Source organism: Macaca mulatta, chromosome 7, assembly GCF_049350105.2.
Source record: "Macaca mulatta isolate MMU2019108-1 chromosome 7, T2T-MMU8v2.0, whole genome shotgun sequence".
In the NCBI taxonomy this organism is placed as follows: Eukaryota; Metazoa; Chordata; class Mammalia; order Primates; family Cercopithecidae; genus Macaca; species Macaca mulatta.
The window spans coordinates 178,505,075-178,527,144 of NC_133412.1; the positions used below are offsets into that span (position 1 = coordinate 178,505,075).

Below are 22,070 nucleotides of genomic sequence, written 5' to 3' on the forward strand. Positions count from 1 at the left end.
AAGAGGCCATGTGAGGTTGGCAGGGCAGGGCAGGGTTGCCCGCCCACGGGGAGGAGGGTGAGGGGCAGGCCAGAGGGCAGGTAGGGGGCATTCACTAGGTGCTCAGAGCTGGTGGAGTCTGGGCAGGAGCTGGAGAGCTGACGAACAGGCCATGCATGTGAACACAGGCATGCCAGTATGTGTATATGTGTGTGTGTGAGAATGCACACTCCTGTGTGCACATGAAAGGATTTCTGCTGCACTGCTCTGACTGGCCCACGGCAGGGCAGTGGAGGGCACTCCTGTGCCTCACAGAGAATGCAGGAGGTTGGGGAGGTGCTGCTCCACTTCCTGCCTCCTCACCTACAGACTCCACAGCCTTGGCCTGTGTCCCCTGCTCAGGGGTGTGACTTCCTTCCGGGGTGGAGGAACCCAACACCCACCTGGATGGGGCCTCACCCCTGAAGCCACATCTTCTAGCCCCTCACCCCAAAGCCACACCTTCCAGCCCTGCTCGTGCTGGCACCTGTCCACTGCCTCACCCACCTGAAGGATCTCATCTTTATACACATGCACACTCACACACACAGGTGCACACACACGTACACACACGCACACTCACACACAGAGATGCACACACACACGCACACACACACAGGTGCACACACACGCATACTCACACAGGTGGACACACACGTGCACACACACACTCACACACACAGGTCCACACACATGTGCACACACACAGGTGCACACACATATGCACATTCACACACACAGGTGCACACACATGCACACTCATTACAGATACAGGTGCACACACACGCATACTCACATACACAGGTGCACACACACGTACACTCACACACAGGTGCACAGACACAGATGCACACACAGGCATGCATTTGCATACATGCGTTCAGACACACACTTACACAGGGACACACACACAAACCCCCACACGTGACTCCAGGCCAGCCAGGAGCATGGGTGGCCACGGGTCCAGAGCCCTGGGCCACCTTACTGCTGTGAGACCCCAAGCAGGCTGCCTCAAGTCTCTGGGCTGGGCTTTCTTGAGGCAAGACGGGGGTGTGGACCGGACCCATGGGGCCCGATGCCACGTGCAAACTGCTCGGAGGTGCTGGGGGCATCTTCCCAGCTGCAGCTGTGGGCTCCAGCTCTGGCCCGGGCACTGGGCTTGCCTGGGCCACAGCCAGGCAGCTCCTGTCAATCCTCCACCTTCACAGAGGGCAGTTCCATCCTCAGCAGAGCCCCTTCCTTTGGCTTTGAGGTGGACAGGCTCTGAGGTTGCTGTCCTCTGGCCTCTGTGACTTCACTCGAAAAACGGGTCCTTCCAGCCCCAAATGTATGCGTGGGAAGACTATCTTTTCTGAGAATTGCTTTGTTTTTGCATAAAAATATATTCATGTACATATCCAAAAAGTCCACTGTCTGGTGTTCAGTTCTACAGGTTTGGACAAATGCACAGTCATGTTATCCACATAGTCATGATTCAGAACAGGCTCATCACCCCCACATTCTCCTGTGCTGCCCCCATCCCCAACCCCGGCAACCACCAATCTGTTTTCTTTATCTCTAGCTTTGCTTTCTCTGGAATGTCATATTAATGTAATTAATCAATCAACCAATATGCAATTCAATCAATGCATTTGATTAATAAGATTCATCAATCAATTAAAATGCACAACCATGCTTATTAGTACAGATAGTACCTTTTGAATCTGGTTTCTTTCACAAAGAAAAATGCATTGGCGATCATCCATGATATTTCAATTGATGGCCTTTTCCTTTTTATTGCTGAATAGTATTCTATTCCATCCATGGGCTGCAGGTTTGATCTACTCACCGACCGAAGAACAATGGATTTGCTTCCAGTTTTTAGTGATTATAAATAAAGCTGCTGGCCGGGCGCGGTGGCTCAAGCCTGTAATCCCAGCACTTTGGGAGGCCGAGATGGGCGGATCCCGAGGTCAGGAGATCGAGACCATCCTGGCTAACATGGTGAAACCCTGTCTCTACTAAAAAATACAAAAAAATTAGCCGGGTGAGGTGGCGGGCATCTGTAGTCCCAGCTACTCAGGAGGCTGAGGCAGGAGAATGGCGTGAACCCGGGAGGCGGAGCTTGCAGTGAGCTGAGATCCGGCCACTGCACTCCAGCCTGGGCCACAGAGCCAGACTCCGTCTCAAAATAAATAAATAAATAAATAAATAAATAAATAAATAAATAAATAAAGCTGCTGTGAAGATTTATGCGAGTGGCATTTCTGGGTGAGAAATGGCCAGTTTCTTTTCCACAAGGGCTGCACCATTTTGCATTCTCACCAGCAGTAAATGAGAATTTCTTGTGCTTCACATCTGTGTCAGCATGTGGCATTGTCATTTTACTTGTGTGATTATGTTTTAGCCATTTTGTGGCTGTGCAATGGGATGGCATTGTGGTGTCAATCTGCACTCGCCTAATGAGAAATTATGTGGAGCGTCTTCTCACGTTCTTATTTGCCATCTGTATACCTTCTGTGGCGTTCTGTTGGTGTGGCTGTGCAATGGGATGGCATTGCAGTTTAATCTACACTCGCCTAATGAGAAATTACGTAGAGCGTCTTTTCATGTTATCTGCCATCTGTATACCTTCTGTGGCTCTGTTTCTTCAGATCTTTAGCCTTCTTTTCTCCTTTCCTTTTCTCTTTCTCTCTTTTTCCTTTTTGAGACAGAGGCTCACTCTGTCTCCCGGGCTGGAATGCAGTGTTGTGGTCATAGCTCACTGTAACTTTCAATTCCTGGGCCTCAGCAATCCTTCCACCTCAGCCTCCCAAGAAGCTAGGACTACAGGCATATGCCACCACGCCCAGCTAACTTTTTATTTTTATTTTTGTAAAGACAGGGCCTATGTTGTCCAGGCTGGTCTTGAACTCCTGGCTTCAAGTGATCCTCCCACCTCAGCCTCCCAAAGTGCTGGGATTGCAGACATGAGCCACCATACCCAGCTGTTAGCCCTTTTTTTTTTTTTTTTTTTTTTTTTTTGGCAGAGTTTACTCTTGTTGACCAGGCTGGAGTGCAATGACACAATCTTGGCTCACTGCAACCTTCCCCTCCCGGGTTCAAGCGATTCTCGTGTCTCAGCCTCCCAAGTAGCTGGAATTACAGGCATGCGCCACCACGCCCGACTAATTTTGTATTTTTTTAGTAGAGACGGGGTTTCACCATGTTGGTCAGGCTGGTCTCGAACTCCGGACCTCAAGTGATCCACCCACCTCAGCCTCCCAAAGTGCTGGGATTACCGGTGTGAGTCACCGTGCCCAGCATTAGTCCATTTTTAAACTGGGTTTTGGTTTTTTTGGGTTTTTTTCATTGTTCAGTTCTGAATTCTTTATATATTCTGAATGGAAGTCCTTTATCTGATAAATGATCTGCAAAATTTTCCACCAGTCTGTGGTAATTATTATCTTTTAAATCTGCAACTTGGCCTCTTTTTTGTTCATATTATTTGTGTCTTTCCTTTCTTTGTTCCTTCTTCCCAGAACCGTTGATCCATTTTGTTGGGTAATTTTTTTCGAAGAACCAATTTTTGTCTTCATTGTTCTTCTCTATTGCATCTTTGCTATTTCATTGATTTCTGATCTTATTTTTATCTCCATTTTCTCAACTTTCTGGGCTTACACTGTTTTTGTTTTTGTTTACCTTCCAACTTTCTCTTTTTAAATTTTGTTTTTTTAAAACTTAAGGTGGCCGGGCGCGGTGGCTCAAGCCTGTAATCCCAGCACTTTGGGAGGCCGAGACGGGCGGATCACGAGGTCAGGAGATCGAGACCAGCCTGGCTAACACGGTGAAACCCCGTCTCTACTAAAAAATACAAAAAACTAGCCGGGTGAGGTGGCGGGCGCCTGTAGTCCCAGCTACTCGGGAGGCTGAGGCAGGAGAATGGTGTAAACCCGGGAGGCGGAGCTTGCAGTGAGGTGAGATCCGGCCACTGCACTCCAGCCTGGGCGACAGAGCGAGACTCCGTCTCAAAAAAAAAAAAAAAAAAAAAAAAAAAAAAAACTTAAGGTATAATTTACATACAGTGTAATTCACTCCTCTGGTATGCACAGTTCTGACTTGACACATGCATTTAGTTGTGTAACCACCAGCACAACTGAGCTATAAAACGTTTCTATCTACTGGCCAGGCGCGGTGGCTCACGCCTGTAGTCCCAGCACTTTGGGAGGCCGAGGTGGGCGGATCACCAGAGGTCAGGAGTTTGAGAACAGCCTGGCCAAACATGGTGAAACCCCATCTCTACTAAAAATACAAAAATTAGCCAGGCATGGTGATGCATGGCTGTAGTCCCAGCTACTTGGAGGCTGAGGCAGGAAAAGCGAAATTTCGCCACTGCACTCCAGCCTGGGTGATAGAGTGAGACTCTGTCTCAAAAGAAAAAAACAAACAAACAAACTTGCCATCTTCCAAAAGGTTCCCTCATGCCTCTTCACAGTCAATCCTGCCCCCTAACTTTCTGAGATGGAGACAGCTTACAAACCTTAAGGTTTCTTCTTTTCACAGTAAGCATCTGTAGCAATGTTCCTGGAAGCCCTGTTTCTGTGGCCCCCCACAAGCTGGGTGTGCAATGTTTTCATGATCATCCAGTTCGTTCGTTTCTTTCTTTCTTTCTTTCTTTCTTTCTTTCTTTCTTTCTTTCTTTCTTTCTTTCTTTCTTTCTTTCTGTCTTTCTCTCTCTCTCTCTCTCTCTCTTTCTTTCTTTCTTTCAATGAAGTCTCGCTCTGTTGCCCAGGCTAGAGTGCAACAGCACGATCTTGGCTCACTGCAACCTCTGCCTCCTGGGTTCAAGCAATTCTCCTGTCTCAGCCTCCTGAGTAGCTGGGATTACAGGCGTGCGCCACCATCCCCGGTTAATTTTTTGTATTTTTAGTAGAGATGGGGTTTCACCATGTGGCCAGGCTGGTCTCAAACTCCTGACCTCGTGATCCACCCACCTCAGCCTCCCAAAGTTCTGGGATTACAGGTGTGAGCCACCGCACCCGGTCCAGTTCTGGGTTTTTAAGGTTTCTATTATGATCTCTTCTTCACCTTATGTTATTTAGCAGTGTATGTGTGTGTGTGTGTGTGTGTGTGTGTGTGTGTGTGTGTGTGTGTGTCACAAGGCTTGTCTATAAAGAATTTCCCCAACATTGTGTAATATTTTCAAACATACAGCAACATGAAAAGAATCACACAGTATAACCCCACTCACCACTTGAATGTGTGTGTGTGTGTGTGTGTGTGTGTGTGTGTGTGTGTGTGTGTGTCACAAGGCTTGTCTATAAAGAATTTCCCCAACATTGTGTAATATTTTCAAACATACAGCAACATGAAAAGAATCACACAGTATAACCCCAAACACTCACCACTTGAATGCTAGCTAACAATTTACTGTACTTGCTCCTTCACACATCTCTGCATCTACCCATCCATCCGTCTATCCACCCCCCATCCATCCATCCACCCATCCCTCTATCCACCCTTCCACTCCTCTATTCACCCCTCCATCCATCCACCACTCCATCCATCCACCCCTCCATCCATCCACCCCTCCATCCGTCCACCCCTCCATCCGTCCACCCCTCCATCCGTCCACCCCTCCATCCGTCCACCCCTCCATCCGTCCACCCCTCCATCCGTCCACCCCTCCATCCATCCACCCCTCCATCCGTCCACCTCTCCATCCATCCACCCCTCCATCCATCCACCCCTCCATCCATCCATCCCTCCATCCCTCCATACGTCCAGCTCTATCCATCCATTCCTCTATCCATTTGTCCATCTTTTCATACATCCATATATCCATCCCTGTATCCATCCACTCACCTCTCTATCCACCCACCTCTCCCCGCTTCCTTTTCCTTACAAGCCCCACATCCTGGGAGGCTGACTCCAACTGGGGGTGCTGCTTCCAAACCCCATGCCTTAGTGAATTGGAGACCAGCAGAGCAAGGCCTGATGACCAGACCTAAGGGCTGCCACAGATCACTGGTGCAGCCCACCCCCACATCCATCTACCACAGGCTGAGGACAGGGATGTCATCCTCTCCATGGGCACAGGGCTCCTTCCAGGAGCCAGCAGGGGCCAGGCCTTTCTTTGGACTGTGCAGAGTGTGCACTCCCAGGCCTGCTGAGTGATCCTTTTCCACACAGATTCAGAGAGGGCTCACAGAGGCAGATGTCAAAGCCCAGCTTTGCAGGATGAGTGGAGGGAGAGCTTGGAAAGGCTGAGCCCTCGATAGCTGGAACCAGAGGGGAGTGAGGGCAGGCCTTGGACATCCTTTTGTCAAAGCGTACATTTTGGGTTTGGTTATGTCTAAGTTACTCTGTTACTAGAAGTCGTTTAGTCTGCCCAGAGGTCTGTAACAGTTTTTTCTGCCATGAAGTGATGGTGTGTCTCAGGACAGTGAGGATGCTACAGCATCCCACCTGTCTAGTGATGTGATGCCCAGTGGCCAGTCCTAGGGCTGGGCTTGAACGGGAGAGTGGGGCCGCTTTGTCCACTAATCACATTCTAAGTCACCACAGCCTTGGGGCAGCCATACCTTGTGGTCTCGGGGTCCCGGTGTTCTGGCCTGAGGTATGAGGTCAAACAAAATCTGTGCTCTCACACCACCCCTCCTCTGGCAAGCAGGGCCCAGGGAGGGGGTCAGGAGGTAGCTGGGTACTCCCCTGGGACACAGGCCTGCCCTCTGCCTTCACTTCCCACAGCCGCCCAAGCCCATCATGCTCTGGGCCTCACCCTTCCACACCTGGGACCCTGAACAGCCCCCTATGAACACCAACAGGAAGAACAGGGGAGCGTCCAGCATTGAGGCACTCAAAGAGCCCTCACCCATGGCCCTTCCCTCCAGCGACCTGGGACAGCCTGAAACCAGCCTGAACCCAGTGAGGGAAGTCTCAGACCCTAGAGACGACCTTGTGTTCTTCCTGCATGATCGTGAAACTCCAGGCACTGCCACAGCTGGGGAGAGGGGGTCCAGCCAGCCCTGCTCCTGCCTCCATGGAGCTGGCTCTGGGAGGGCAGGCAGCTGGCAGTGTCCACTGCACAGGAGGCAGCAGCCCCTCAGACTCTGTGCCTGCAGCCCAGCCTTGGGAAACAGCATACTGGGCATGGCACAGGAGCCCATTCAGTTCCCCAGACAGTGAATAGCTAATGACCCAGGCTCAGCCACTCATTGGAAATTTTCTTGATTCAGAGAAACCCCGTCACCCTCAGCCGGAAAATCTCTTGGTCCCCTGGTCACAGTGATTGAAGTACTCCCAACCACAACCACACAACAGGGAGTGATGTGGGGGAGTCCTGGGCTTCTAGGGGCTGGTCATGGCTCCCTGTCTCAGTTTCCCTTGTGGGCAAGGCACCAGAGGCCTGTGACCTCCCCTGCTCTCACTGGACCTGGCCCCCATCAGGTTTATGCAGTGAGGTGCAGACCCTCAGCAACTGTGTCCTGGGCCTTCTCCATCTCCAATCCCCTCCATGTCACCTCCCATTTCCCATTACTGCCAAGCTCCATTGCCTGGGGCAGGAGGACAACCCAGCCAGCCAGCCAGGCCGTGCTGGTAGGAGTTGCTGTTGAGGGTGTCTGGGCAATGCTCAATGGCACCCCAAGAGCTAAACTGGACTCTGAGGGGGTGGCCAGGCCCTGGTGGGGGAGGTACACTCCCACTGCCCAGTTCCAAACCCGAGGGCTGGGCCTGACCTGCAGGGCCCCGGGCTTACCAGCTCCTCCTGCTCTAACAGGCTGGTGGTCAGTTCCTCTTCTCCTCCGGAGAGACCCAGCTTCCCACAGCCTGTTTCTCTGGGGGACAATTCCCTGCAGCTTGGGAATTCTCACCGTCCCATCTCTCCCTCTCTTTCTTTCTTTTCTTTCTCTCTCTCTCTCTCTCTCTTTTTTTTTTTTTTTTTTTTGAGATGGAGTCTCACTCTGTCACCCAGGCTGGGGTACAATGGCCTGATCTCGGCTCAGTGCAACCTCCACCTCCTGGGTTCAAGTGATCCTCCCGCCTCAGCCTCCCGAGTAGCTGGGACTACAGGGACCCGCCATCATGCCCGGCTAATTTTCGTATTTTTGTAGAGACCGGGTTTCACCATGTTGGCCAGGCCAGTCTTGAACTCCTGACCTCAGGTGATCTGCCCGCCTCGGCATCCCAAAGTGCTGGGATTACAGGCGTTAACCACGGCGCCCACCCCCACCTCCCATTTTCTTAGAAGCAATTGAGACACAAGGAGCCTGAGAAAGTTGCTTAAGGTCACACAGCCCATCAGAGGCAGGGTGCAGGGTGAGGCACACGGACCAGACCAGAAACTTCTTCCACCTGGTATCTCTGAGACAGCGGCCTCCCCGTCCCTCTCTTGCCACAGTCTCTCCAGGATAAGGTGAGGGTGTCAGGCAAGGGCCTAGGTGCCACTTACGACCCCACCGGGCTGCTCCTGGAACGGGCTGTGCAGGCCAGGAGACTGGCGGACCTAAGAAACTGAGACGTATTTCCCAGCTCCCCCAACCATGTCCCCAGCCCCGCCGGTCCCGGAGCTGCACTGCCGCCTGGTGGCTGCGGCTGCGCTGCGCCCGCCCGGCCCGCGCTCCAGGGCATCCGACCTCCAGTTCCCCGGCCCGCGCCCGAGAGTGCGCCGTGAGCAGCAGAGGTCGAGACCGCAGCCGGGAGGTGTTGTTACCCGCAACCTCGGCTCCAGCGCTCGGGGACGCTTCTCTCCCGGCTGCAGTCGGCTCTGCGCGGGGACCCTCAGCACGCCGTCCTCGGACACGGCTCTCTCCGCCAATCTCCCCACCATCAGACGCACGGAGCCTCTGTTTGCCAGGCAGGGAAATGGGCGTGCTGCGCCCACAGGGGCAGGGAGGAATGGGGAGCCCGCCCTTGGGGCCTGGAGGATTCGCGTGGCCTCCGCCGTCCAGAAAAACCCCTCTCCCCTAGCGATTCCCAGGATTCTCTTCCCCAGTTCCCTCCCTGGTCTAGAACCCGAGCCTCACAGCTCCCCACCCCTCGGTCCCGAGTTCCCTGTCCCCTCCCCGCAGGCCCGGAACCACCCGGAGCATTCCTGCCCGCACCATACCCTTCAATCTCCGCCCCACGGCCAAGAGCTTCCCTGGCCCTTCCCGCCCGGCGGGGCAGGCTCCGGGCAGGCGGGCAGCCTCGCGGCGGTGGCATCCGTGCCCACCCTCATGCCGCCGCGGGCTGGAAAGCGCCTGGGCCTGTCTAGGCCGCTGGCGGAGCAGAGGCGGGGCGGGCCTGGGGCTGGCGGGGAGGCTACGTCTGCGCGGCCCAGAGGAGCCTCCGCAGAGGCTGGAGCGAGCCCAGGCAGGCTGGTGCGCTGGCGCTGGGCGAGCTGGCGGGGGCCGGAGAGCTGGCCCCACGCTGGGTTTCCTGGGTTCCAGCACGCACGCGCGCCTTAGTGGGGCGCCGGCCCGCTTCCCAGGCAGAGCGCCCTTGGCCTCGCCTCTTGTCTCTTTTATTTGCACAATCACCCCGAGGTGGGTGTTGCTATTGTTCCCACTTTTCAGATTCGAAAGTGGAGACACACTGGAATTCGTATCCAGGTTGCAGACACCTCCCGTTCTCGGGCAGAGGTTTGCGCAGAAACAAGCGTCATTCCTGACCTTGGGGACCTCACCGAGCCTGTCTGCGGGCAGGGCAGGGAGGTGCTGAGAATTCGGGTGCACGTGTCGGCACTCGGGGCCCCAGAGCTCCCCTCCCCATGAAGCCCTCCCTCAGTCCCCTCACTGGAGAAATGGCGAGCCCTCTGGAAGGAGGTGGAGAGGGGACCCGCTCCCGCCAGGGCCTCTCTTCTGGGAGTGGAAGAGTGGGCGGAGGAGAGGGGTTCCTGGGTCCCCAACCCCATCTCAGACCCTGGGAGCCGCCCCCCACCCTGCCCCCTCGGGAATCTAGCTTTCTTCGCCAAACCGCCAGCCCGGGCGGGCGGAGGGCTGGGGGCGGGGGCGAAGCCGAGCGCGCTGACACACGCGCCTGGAATTCCCAGGAGAGCCGGCCACGGCCCGTGACCCCTTCCGCTCTTGGCCGGCCCCAACCAGGGGGGCCAAGGGGAGGACAGGCTCCCTCGACGGGGGTGGGGCGCACACCCACCTCGTTCCTCCTGTTGGAGCCCGCCCTGTCCCTGTCCCTCCCCCTCCCAGGCAGCTTGCATCGAGCACTCTCTGTGCTCGGGACCCAGGCAGATGTGAACTCCCCTCACCCCACAACCACCAGAGACAGCCCAGGGCAGACCCTGCCCAGCTCCTGCCCCAGGGCCTTAAGCACATTACCAAATGCTCTGTGCCTCAGTTTCCCCATCTCTGCAAACGGCGCTAACGGCCATCTCAGAATGGTTCGTTGAGATTCAAAGTGCCTTGTAAATGGTTGTTACAATTTCATGGAAGGTAAACTGAGGCCCAGAGGCTCCAACACCACAGAGGCACATCTACCCCCCAACCCCCACTCCCCTCACACCCCACCGCTCCTGGCAGTGTCCTCCATCATCATGCTCTGGCTTTTGGAGGTACAGAGGGCGCCCAGCTGGGAACTCAGGGAGGCTCACACGTACACACTGGTATGAATGGGCGTGCATGTCACGCATGGCAGTGTGCTGTGTGCCCCTCCATGTGTGAAGGTGTGTCCCTGTGTGTGAGTGCTGGTGTGAACATGTACCCTGTGCTCATGCAAGTGTCATTGTGTGCGCGTGCATACTCTGGGCAATCCACTCCTCGGGTGTGGTGTGTAAACAGTGGAGGTCGCAGATGCCAGCCCCTGGGGACATTGGGACCCGCCCCCAGGTTTGGCTGGCCCAGCTTGTCCCCTCATCAGCCCTTGCCAAGGAGTGCTTTGCCATCTGGGGGCTAGAGGGAGTGTGGCGGGCTCAGCACCCTGCAAGGGCAGGCCTGTGCCCTGAGAGCAGATGGTCCCCGGCTCACCCTCCAGGCCAAGAAGTCCCCCAGCTCAGGTGACAGGAGAGCCCAGGAAGGGGGGCCAGCCACGTCAGCCAACCCCAGGGAACCCCCCACCCCTGACGGTGCCAGGCACTCAGGCTGGGGCACTCTGAAGAAGCCTTAAGGACTGACAGTCCAGGGAGCTGGGGTCCTGCTGTGCAGACACACTGGGGGGGCCAGGTCTGCAGGGACTACGCTGCAGAACCAGGAGTTCCAGGGCGCGAGCCTCCCTGCCCAGGTTGCTGGCAAGCTCCTGGGTGGGTGGGGGCCCAGCTGCCCCTCCCTGAGCAGGCTCAAGCCTGCTTCCCAGATCCCTCCTGAACCCACTGCCCTCACAGCAGGGTAGGAGATGGACCAGGGGACCACAAACTTATGAACTGAGACCTGTCCCTTCACCCTGTGCCCAGAGACCAGGCAGACCACTTCCCACCCAGACTCATAGCCCAGAGGGGTCCCATGGGCTGGCCCACCCCACCACATCCCCATATGGCCTCCGCCCTGCATAGCTTCCGAAGGCTAGGGATGCTCCCTCCCCTGGTGTCAGGGGCTGGGATGGGTGAGCCAGGGCCCCCACCCACCCCTAGCCTTGTTGCTCCTCCCCCAGGTTCCTCAGTACCTGCCCATCACAGCCTGCTGACTGACAAGGACCCCATGTTGTGGGAGGCAAGCTGGGGGCCAGGATGGACAGTAGCCCCGAGAGGCTTCTCTTTTTTTTTTTTTTTTTTTTTTGAGACGGAGTCTCGCTCTGTCGCCCAGGCCGGAGTGCAGTGGCCAGATCTCAGCTGAGGCTTCTCTTTCATTCATTCATTCGTTCATTCATTCACATCCCCAGCAAACAAGCCCCATGGCTGTCCAGTGCCAGACCTGGCCTGATGCCTGGATGGCTGCCACTGGGATGATCAGGGTCAAGTAGTGTGGGCCTTTGAGCATCATGGAAAGGCCTCTAGAGGCACCCAGGGTGTAGGTCTGAAGGGGGATGGGCTCGCTGGCCAGCACACAGACACCTTGGGACTGGCCTTCGCTCCCCCAAGCCTGGCTGCCCACACTCCTGACCCCAGCAGTGGGCAGTGTGTGGTGCACCAGTCCTGCTTCCCCTACTGCCATCCTCCAGGGGACGGTATCCTTGGGCCCTAATGGCCTTCAACTGCCCACGGGAACCCTTCCAAGGTCCTGACTTGCAGCCTCCTGGTGGGACCAATGTCCTCCCCAGGCCCTTCATGCATGGACCAGCCCCCAGGGGCATTGCTCCAAGCCAGCAGCCCCTCTGCCCTGGACTGCAGCCCTCCCAGCGCCTGTTTCAGGCTTGTCCTCTCCCTTACCTTCTCCTCCTTCAGGTCCTATCACCCAAGGGCACAGAAAGGCACTGTCGAACCACCAGGGGGCGCCCTGCCTCAGATGCAGGCTCAGGACACAGCAGTGCTGCTTATCTGGGAGCCCAGGGGCTGGGGACAGAAGAGGCTAACTGACCCCTGGCTGGTACCTTCTGGGCTTCAGGACAACTCGGCCAGGTGGTCACTGTGGACCCACTCTCCAGGGGAGGAAACAGGCCAGAGAGGGGGATGCCACCGGCCCTGGCTCTTGGGAGCGGGAAGTCTGGGTCTCCAGGATTTCTCCAAGCCCACCAACCTGCTGGGTGGCTTTGGGAAAGTCCTCTGGCCTCTCTGGGCCTCCGTCTCACACCTGTACAGTGGGCGTGGGAAGCCATCACTGCTGGGGCTGAGCATGGGACTACAGGACAAAGCTTGGGGCCCGGTTCCAGCAGGCTGGTCTCCAGCCCTGGGAGCAGGGACCCACCCACCCAGCACAGGCGCCTAAAGGCTGCTGTCTCCGCCAGCAGGTGACCCTGTACCCATGGGTGGGGGGTCCACAGGGCCAACTCAGTCCTGCACCAGCCAGCTGGGGACAAACCCTCCTGGGGAGCTTGTGGGCTGTGGCCAGAAGAGGCGAGGCTGTCTTTCTGCTTTCTGCTGTGTGCGTGTGAGCACATCTGTGTGTGCCAGGGGCCTGGGCTCAGGGTGACCCCTCGTAGGGATGCCCCAGCTATCAACACCCTCTCCCTCCTGTGGCCCCCACTTGCCCCAGATGGAAGCCGAGTCCCCCAGCCCAGAGTGCCCTGGGGGTCGGGAGTGCCCACTGCTTTGAGCCACAGAGACCCAGGCCCCAACCTCCTCAGGACCCCCAGGCCTCCTGGGCCACCAGGATGAAACCCCCACCTCCCCGCAAGGTGGAAACCCATTTGGCAGCTGAGGTCCTGGTGCCTGAGGCCATCAGGGCAGGTCAGAAGGGGCAAAGGCCACAACTGGGCCGAGAGGAGGGTGCCGCCCACTCTGCTCAGGCAGTGGGCTGGGTGCCAGCAGCACCACGTTCCCACGCTCTATGGTGCCAATCTTGGCACCCCAGCCCTGCCCCACCCTTGCCTTGCGGGGACCAGGGCACTGGGAATGTGGCTGTGGATTCCGTCCCCTGGGGCCACGGATTCCTGTCTCAGTGGGCGAGGGTGGAGGACGGCTTTCAACCCTTTGATCCTTGCCAGCTCCAGGGAGCCAGGCCACACCCAGGCCCTGCCAGCCAGGCCACAGGGGAGGCCAGGAGGCAGGCCCAGGCGAGACAGAGCTGACTCCCTCAGCACAGGAACCCCAGCTCCCAGGGCCTGGGCCTGCTCCCCAGGTGCCCCAGAAGCTCCTGCCTAGCCTCTTGCCAGCTGGGCACAGGGCCTGGTGCCCAAACTAATCAGGCAGAGAAGACCATCACTGGGCAATGGCCCAGTCCTCACCTTCAACCTGTGATGGCCACAGCAGCCCCTTCCCTCACCTCCCCAATCTGCCCCAGGGCACAGAGTCCCAGCTCCTCTCTGCCAGCCTGGCCTCACATGCTCACCCTCCTGCCCTAGCACCCCCCATTCGGCAGCCACAACTGCCCCACCCGGAGACTCCTGGGTGCCTGGTGCTGTTCAGGACACTGGCCTGCTCAGCATCAAGACAGACCCCAGAATGCCCTGGGCTTCTGACCACAAAGGAGCCAGCACAGGCTGCAGCCTGGCATGCAGCTCAGAACCCTCAACCCTATAAACGTGCTTGTTTCCTGCTCCCCCAGCCGCTGGAGCCGGCTGACAGCTACCCACTCAGTACACCTTCATGCGTCCCCGACCCCTATTCAAGCACCACTGAGCACCCCAACCAGTGGACAAGGGGTCCCACAGGAAACAGGGCCACCCTCTGACCCTGGGGGAGGGGAGAGTAGCCTCAAAATCCCACGTGGGAGGGGCCCAGGGCCAGGTGTCCAGACAGAGGGGCCCACGTAAGGGTCTCGCCCGGGCACCTGAGAGGTAGGAGGGCAGTTCCACTCTGCCAGCTGTCCTGATCTGCTAAGTGGAAATTACAGTTATTAGCGCCCCCTCCCAGAGGCCCGTGGTGCCCGGTGGGCCTGGGACTGGCCCCACCCCCTCTGCCACATATGGGCTCAGGGAGAAGGAGCTAAAGGTGGGCGCCGGCTGCAGGGCGGCCCGGCCTCTGCCGGGCAGAGCCACGGAGCCACCGGGCTTGTGGGGATCCCTGGGACCCAGCCCTGTTCTACTGCCCACTTGACCTGGTGGGCACCCTCCTTCCTGGTGGGTCCTTACTCCCAACCCCAGCCTGGACATGGGATTGCCAGGGTCTGGCGGCGGGAGGGGGGTCCGTTTCCAATGGGGCGCCTTCCTATGCAGACATAGGAGAGGGGAGTGGCCAGGCTGGGTTCTCAAGGTGCCCAGAGAGGGGGATGAGGAGACACGTGCTCACCGGAGCAGCCAGGGACGCTTCCTGGAGGAGGGGGCCCGGAAGCTCCCTGGCTGCAAGAGTGGATTCCTGAGCAAAGCCTCCGCGGGTGGAGAAAGTGAGTATGACGGGGGCCACCGGGGTCGGAGGCCCAACACGCGGCTGCGCACCCGCTCCCCTGCACCGCGGGCGGGGCTGGGGCCGGAAACGCGCGCGGCGGCGGATTCCTGCGCGGTGGGACAAGCCCGCGCCTGCGCGCCGCCCGGACAGGGCACGTCGCCCGCGAGGGGGGTGGCGGGCCCTGGAGGCGGGGACCCTGACCCCCCCCTCACAGCCTGCCGGGGCGGGAGGGGCGGGCCGCCAGGCTGGACGGGGGCAGTGCGGGGCGGGGTCGGGGGGCGGCAGAAGGCGCCTTTGTGCGCCGCGTCCCCGAGCGTGTCGCAGCGGGCCCGGCACCGGCCCGGCTCCAGCACCCGCCCCCGGCCCGCGCCCCGGGCCCCGCGCGCATACCTGGCGAGGCCGCGAGGGGGTTCTGAGAGCCGAGCCCCGCCTGGGCTGCGCCGCCGCAGGCGGGAGAGGCTGAGGACTCTTGGGAAGCCCCTCCGCCGGCTCTAACCCCAGGGCCGTGCCACCCTCCTGATCACCGCAAGCATGGACACCCCAGCAGGCTGCGGATGGGACAGGCAGGGCCCCTGTGGGGTGGCTTAGCTGGCCTGGGGTTGGGGACGAAGTCCCCGGGCTTGGTCCCCCGAGGGGTTGGTTGGGCGTCCCGGGGCAGGTGGCTGGCGCGGCGGTGGCCATAGCGAGTGACCGATCGGGGTCGCTGCTGAGCCCTGGAGAGCGGAGAGTCCAGGCTAGGCTAGGGGAGCGAGAGGAGAGCGCGGAGCCGCGGAGGTGTGGGCAGCTTGCGTGGTCCTTGAGGCCCCAGGTTCCCGGCAGGGCGGGGGAGGCTGGGGTGGGGCCAGAGCCGGAGCCGCGGAGTCGCGATGGAGAGGGCCTGGAGGGTGCGCCAGGAGCCAGCGTCACGGCCTGCCTCCATCTCCTCCAACCCTTCCTCCAACCCCCACCCTATTCATTCCTGTAACAAATCCCTACCGGGAGCTGGCGCAGCTGTGCGCTGGGGACACACGAGACGCTCACCCTCCCTGCCCTCCAGGAGCTTGGACTCAGCTGAGGTCTGCAGGGGCCAGCAGGAGCAGGGCCGAGGGCCCTGGTGGGAAGGTCGTGGCCCACTAGGGAAGCCTGGGCCCGGGGGTCAGGTGGAGGGCAGGCTGAGCTGCTAGCTGTTTCATCTCAGCCTGGAGCAAGGCCACCACTCCCAGCGCCTGGCCTCCTCATTTCCCAAAGCTCAGCTCAGCCTACATGTGCCGACCCCTCTGTGCCCCAGGCCCAGGTTGGGCACTGGTCAGGGCGGTGCTCCTCAGCATAGAAGATGAGGCTGGAGGGAGGGGCCTGGGCTGTAACATGGCCAGGATAGCAGTGGGGAGCCATTGGAGATGTTTGAGCAGAGGAGTGACAGGGCCAGATTCGAGTTTTGGAAAGATAACATCTTGAGTCATTAAACAAATTTCTAGAATTTCAGGTTTATTTATTTATTTATTTATTTATTTATTTAGAGACTCACTTCACTGTCACCCCGGCTGTAGTGCAGTGGTGCAATCTCTGCTCACTGCAATCACTCAAGACCAAGTGATTCTCATGCCTCAGCCTCCTGAGTAGCTAGGACTACAGGTGTACACCACCACACCCGGCTATTTTTTGTATTTTTAGTAGAGGCAGGGTTTTGCCATGTTGGCCAGGCTGGTCTCGAACTCCTGGCCTCATGTGATCCACCCGCCTTGGCCTCCCAAAGTGCTGGGATTACAGGCGTGAGCCACCATGCCTTGTGGGATTTTGGATTCTTGATACGTAACATCAGCCACTCTCCAGAGTTTGGCCAGCTTCATGCTCTATCAGTGGTCTCACCATAGACCTAATCTTGATTGTGTTGATGGGTGTCTATTCTCTAATGGTGTTTGGTTTTGGAACCTGAATTTCTTTGAAAAAGAGCGAGTATGTGCATTTTCCCAGATGCCTAGTAGCCAACTGCACTTCTCCATGTGTGCATTGTCCCCTGGGCTGGCAAGAAGATCCTACTAGGTGGTCTGCATGCCATGCCATCTCGGCCTTGCACCCTGGGGGCCCGAGTAACTAGCTCTCACCAACAGAAAGAGGTGTGATGGACATCACCTGAGGCCAGACTCTAAGACCTCTGTGTGCCCCCTCCGTGTCTCCTGTCTGCAGCTGTTGTCCACACCAAGGGTGGCCTACAGAGCGAAGTGAGGACCTTGGGACTTCCTCCAGGACAGCCCTCGCTGTCCAAATCTCCACCTGCTGCAGAGCTGCTGCCAGTCAAGCCCTTGTTTCTGGCTTTCCGTGCCCTAAATAAACTTCCGCCAGGTTTGAGCCATCAGCATTCTGTGGTGGGTGTCGCTGCGAGTTTGCCCTCATGCACGCAAACTCCTCACAGGTAAAGGTGATCAGCCCATGGACATACTTCTTACAGAAGTTTCCCACCTGCTGTGTGCATCTTGCCTGCATGCAGTCACCATTCTTTGTGCAGTTGGTGCCTCCATCTGCTCTTGTGTGGTTTCTTCTTTTGGTTCCTTTATTATCTCTTTTGGTGCTGTTTCCCAGGGACTTAACTGCCAGAAGTTTGGTAAATCTTCAGCTCTCCAGTTCACCCTTTTCTATAGATTTAAACAGACATTGAACACTTCACCTAGCACTGGGGTGGAAGAAGGTGCAGGCTCGGCCCCTGGCCCTGATCTGCAGTAACTTCGTGACTTTGGGCCAGGCCCTTCCAGATTTTACAGCCTCGGCTGCACAGAAAGGCACCTCCCGCATAGCAGGACCACGCCTAGTCCTTGAGGAATCAGGGGAAGGGTGTAATTTGTCTTCCTCCAGGACAGCCCACTCAGGCCGGGTGTTCCCTGCTGAATCTCCACATCTCACTGGGCCTGGCAGCGCTTCCTGACAAGCAGTCTCACATTCAGGGCGCCCTTCTCGGCCAAACTGATCTCACACCCTTGAGAAACTCCAGAATGAGTCTGAGAAGCCTCACCGGGGCTGATACATCCCTCCAAGGTGGGGGTCAGGAGACTCCCTGGCCAGGAGTGGCCTCCCCTGAGCCAGCTCCAGGCTTTGCCAGGCCCCCTCGGAGCCTGCACCAACCATGCCCACCAGGCATAGGCCTGCACCCATGGAGGCTGGCGGGTCTGTGAGCCCAGGATTAGGGGCCCACAGAGGCAGACCCAGGGGTCCCAGAAGTCACAGACAGGGCTGTCAGCTTCTCTCGGCCCATGCAACCTGGCCCTGGCCCACCAGGCCAACCCTGTGAGGGTGCGTACACCACCCCCATCCCCGGGGCCACACCCCACCTGGCTCCTGTCCCACAGGTGCCCCAGGGAGGTCTTTCTTTCTTCTCTGCCCACAATTCACCCTCTCCCTGAGCCCTCTTCCCTCACGTGGGATCTGATCTTTCCTCCTGGACACTCATCATGCCCACAGCTTGGTCACCTTCTTTGTGCTAGAGATCCTGCCAATCCCTAAGCCCCTTCCCCAGCCTCGGTCTCCCCATCCCGGGAGCAGGGCGGTGACGCCACCCTGTACATGCCTCTGTCTCCAGCCCTGGCTCTTCTCCAAAGTGTGATGCGGGTCTCCAGTGGCCTGAGACCTCCATCTCTCAGAGGCACCCCTCCCCTGGCAGTTCAGGCTTGGGAGCCACCTCTTTCCCTCCCTGACTGATCAGTTCAACCTCCTAAACCTCTGTCTACTCTGAGCACTGCCGGGCCCTACTCCAGTGCTGACCCCTCCTCACCTGTCCCATTCCCAGCTCCCCAACTCACCTCGTCTCCATCCTGGCTGCCAAGACAGCATCTTAAACACACATCTGACATGCCCCCTCCTGTGCTCTAAAGCACACCATAGCTCCCCAGTACCTGCAAGATCAAACCCAAGTTCTTGTTATGGCCACAACCTCAATAGAGCCCACACCCACCAGGCTATGTCTGGCTATTTACAGGGCCCCCTACCCAGGTTCTGTCCCCCATGCTGAAACTCAGGTGTTACTGCTTCTACAAACCCTGTCCTGCCACTGCCCTCCTTCTGAGTCCCAACCAGCTCTACATCCTCCTTTGTGCCCCTGACCTGGCCTGTGTCTGCATCAGCTGAGAAGCCCTTGCCTCTCTGGCCTTCCCTGGCTAGGTTTCAGGGCCCTGCCATTCCAGCCCCAAGCCGGAGTCGAATACTGTGTTTCCCCAAACCACAACAAGGAGAGCCCTCACCAAGAGCCTGCAGAATGAGATGCTCAGCCCCTGTCTGGGATGCAGCCTCCCAGAGAGGTGAAGTGACTGACTTGGTGTCACACAGCACATCCAAAGCCCAAGTGACTAAACAGAAGGGAGGAGCCCTGGGCCCGTCCCCTCCAAGTCCTCCCAGAAGCTCAAGCTGCTCTCCAGGCTCAGGGAGCCGACTCCATTCCCTGCAGGTCCAACCCCTGTCCCCCTGCCTCTACACCACACACCACACACACACATACACACACACACATACACACACACACACACACACACACACACACCCCTACCTGAAGCAGCTTGGCTGAGCCAGGCATTGGGCGGGCAGGCTCCAGCACGCCCTGGCATCCCAGCCACCAGGCTGGGAAGATCCCAGACAGGCCTGGTCAGCACCCGGCATCTCAGGAGCTCAGGCCCTGGAGGTCTGAACAGAGAGCACCAGCACGGCCCACTGACCTGTGACTGAGCTGTAGGGCCGAGGGGCCAGGGCGTCCTGTCCCTGAGCCACGTAGCCCAGCAGGGGAGGGGCCGCCATGGGAAAGCTAGGTCCCAGCATTGCTTATGGGGAGGGCAGAGGGGGCCGGGGCAGCTCAAAGCACTGGGCCAGCTGAGGTGCAAGGCAGGCACAGAGGGGCCATGACACCTGCCACAGCCCAGAGTCGCCCCCAGGCCTCCAAAGCTGCAGGAATGTGGGCACTGGAACCTGGCAAGCACAGCCACAGCAACAGTGGGCACCTCCCGCCAGGCCTCTCCACACGGGGCTGAATGGCACCCTCTCGCCCAGTCTTCTGACATGGCCTGGAAAGAGATTTCAGGTTGCTTGGTTTTATTTTTTGTTTTTTGATTGTTTGTTTGTTTGTTTGGTCCCCATAAAAGATAGGTGGATTTCAAGGTTAATTCTTGAATATTTTATAATTTTATTCTTTCGGAAAATAAGCTCTTCCCTGTTATTTATTTATTTATTTATTTATTTTTACTGGCTTTAAAGAACGCTATTGACTTCTTTATATTGGGCCCCCTTGTTGACCTCTGATTAGTGCTAACAGTTAACTGTTGGTTATTTGGGAAATTCAACATTAAACAACCATGTTATCATGAAAGACATAGTAATATGACTATGCCTCCCTTGGTATTGCTCCTTGAAGCCCGATTTCTTTTTCCTGTCTTGTTGCATTGGCCAGGACTTCCAGGATGATATGGAAGAGTAACTGACAGCAGCCACCCAGTGCCTCCTAACCTTAGAGGGAGGTCACGGGCAGTCTCCCTGTGATGCTGGCCATGGGTGTGAGAAAGACAGTCATAGGAAAATGCCCTCTCGTTCTTATTCTCTGCTTTTAAAAATCTTTAAATCATGGGTATAGTAAATGTTATCAAATGCCATATTCTACATCTATATAATGATTACAATTTTTTTTTTTTTGAGACAAGGTCTCACTGTGTTGCCCAGGCTTAAGGGCAGTGGTGTGATCTCGGCTTACTGCAGCCTCGACCTGTTGGGCTCAAGTGATCCTCCCACATCAGCCTCCAAGTAGCCAAGACCACAGGCAGGCACCACCACGCCCAGCCCCCATGATGACTTTACTTTTCTTCTTGAACCTGGTAAATTTCTGTATTAACATTTCTGATTTGAACCCGTCTGATATTCCTGAGATAAACTTTATGTGACCTTGGTATTCTGTTGGATTTTGGTGAGCTGATACTTCAAGATTTTTATAAAACTGGGTTGCAATTTACTTGTGTTCCCATTTTTAGCTGTCTCAGAGCTTCATCAAATGGGTGGGACCACTTTCCCTTAAATTCTCCTTTTCTGGAACAACAGACATATCCTGTCCTGTGGATTATCTGTTCCCCACAGGTCTGGGATATGGGTGCTGTGACTACTGCTGTGCTGGGGCTTTGGGAAGTGTGTTTGCGTGTGTGTGCGATGGGATACAGGTGTGATTACTACTTTAATTTCTTTTCTTTTTTTTTTTTGAGACGAAGTCTCACTCTGTTGACCAGGCTGGAGTGCAATGGCACGATCTCAACTCACTGCAATCTCCACCTCCTGGGTTCAAGCAACTCTCCTGCCTCAGCCTCCAGAGTTGCTGGGATTACAGGCACCCACAACCATACCCCAAATTTTGTATTTTTAGTAAAGATGGAGTTTAACCATTTGGCCAGGCTTGTCTTGAACTCCCAGTTACCAATTTCATATGTGTCCTTTTGAAGACTTTCTAAGTATGACCAATGTAGTAAAGTGAGTCACCTACTACTCTTTTTTTTTTTTTCAGGATGGGGTTTCACCTTGTTGCCCAGGCTAGTCTTGAACTCTTGGGCTCCAGCAATCTACCCCCTCAGCTTCCCAAAGTGCTGGGATTATAGGCATGAGCCACCATACCCAGCCCCACCACTCATTCTTGACCTATTCTCCTTTGCCTTTCTCTATTGCAGAGTCCTGGAAGTTAAATGCTCTATTTCCCAGCCTCCCTTGCAGCTAGGAACAGTCATGTGACTCCATTCTGGCCAATGAGATACAAGAAACACTTGCTGAGCGGTACAATCAGAAAGCATTTGCTTTTCCAGTAACATGTAGGACCAATCACCTTTTTGCACTTCCCCTTTCTTCTTAATTTGAACATTGCATTGCCATCATGTTTGGAGATGAGTCAGCCATCTTGCAAATAGGAGGCAGCAAGACTGAGGGAAATGCCATCCTGCTTCAGAGAGCAGAATGGAAAGAGAAGCCTAAGATGGCAATGGCACAGTTGGGCAGCTGAGTCAGGACTGGGGCCACTGCCTCTGGGTCTCAAGGGAGAAAAATAAACCCCTGTTTGTTGGCCTCATGTTAGGTTGGATTTTCTTTTACTTAAAGATAAAACATTTCTAACATACAAAACCAGACACACAAGTGCATGCCACACATACATCACAAGTGATCACATACTGTCCCATTAGCACCTTGATTTTTCCACTGAACCATCAATCTTGCAGATCATCCTTTATCAGTGCCTGGCAAGTTGTCTTGTTCTTGTTTTCTTGGGTTTTGT

General features: G+C 56.5%; 2 long non-coding RNA genes across 2 annotated transcripts; both read right to left on the reverse strand.

Annotated features, from left to right (window-relative positions):
* Window positions 1-4,631: 4,631 nt before the first annotated feature.
* Window positions 4,632-7,845, reverse strand: LOC144330469 (uncharacterized). The gene is made up of 2 exons (XR_013396648.1): window positions 5,708-7,845; window positions 4,632-5,613 (listed from the first exon to the last, which is right to left on the reverse strand). It is a non-coding gene; the product is annotated as an uncharacterized LOC144330469 (long non-coding RNA).
* A 3,922-nt stretch (window positions 7,846-11,767) lies between these two features.
* Window positions 11,768-14,876, reverse strand: LOC144330470 (uncharacterized). Its single transcript, XR_013396649.1, has 2 exons — window positions 13,830-14,876; window positions 11,768-12,848 (listed from the first exon to the last, which is right to left on the reverse strand). It is a non-coding gene; the product is annotated as an uncharacterized LOC144330470 (long non-coding RNA).
* Between the last annotated feature and the right edge of the window lie 7,194 nt (window positions 14,877-22,070).